Genomic DNA, 935 nt, shown 5'->3' on the forward strand with positions numbered 1-935 from the left:
AAATTTAAGATTATATGATTCTATGGAATAGGCTCGAGTCAAGAAAAGTAAGAAAATGTCAAAATCGGGAAGTTTGGAGTCCAGGGTAAAATGACTATTTTATGTCCCGGGTAGTTCGAAAGGTCTGGCATTGTCCCGAAGAATTATAATACATGCTAAATGATATTTTAAAATTCTTATGATGAAAATATGATATTTTTATTATATTTGCAAAAGCTATATGATTTTTCCCATTAAATGTTATTTTCAAAGGACACGATATTTTATAAATAAAAAAATAGAAATATTTTGAAGAATGTAAATTGACTATGACACCAAAGCTTTAATGGGGATATCGTGAGGAGAAAGACCCCAGAGGGAGCACGTTTCCCAGAGGAAGCCCGGCGATCATATTTTTATATTTGGCTACGACCCAGTGACGAGAGTTACTGATGCCTCGCCTCTAGGTACTTGGTATAGTTAGACTGATCAGTCGACCATGATGATATGATATATGATAGTCACTTTCAAGTATCAAACTTCATCCAAAATTATATACAATGTTGAAAAGCTTTATGATTTAATGATTTATGATATGATATGTGATTACCAGTTTTTACGCTAGCTTATTTTATTAAAAGATTTATTTTAAAGCTGCATGTGCATGTATATGTGTTATTTGTTACGTACGGCTAGAACATGCTGAGTCATTAGACTCACTATATTTGAATTGTCGTAGGCGATGATGATTTTGAGGCGACACTGACGCTTGAGTGGATCGGGTTCGGTAGTACACTCCCGAGGGACTTTTATTTTCCGCATTAGCTTAGTATTTAAAGTTTTGATGAAATTTTTTTGAGGATTATGTATTTAAAGATTTTATACTTTATTTTGACGTTTAGTTTGGATTATTGACGTACGATTTTGTGATTGACGATTTATGGATTTTTATGCAT

This window comes from Primulina eburnea, chromosome 1 (genome assembly GCF_022965805.1).
Source record: "Primulina eburnea isolate SZY01 chromosome 1, ASM2296580v1, whole genome shotgun sequence".
Taxonomy (NCBI): Eukaryota; Viridiplantae; Streptophyta; class Magnoliopsida; order Lamiales; family Gesneriaceae; genus Primulina; species Primulina eburnea.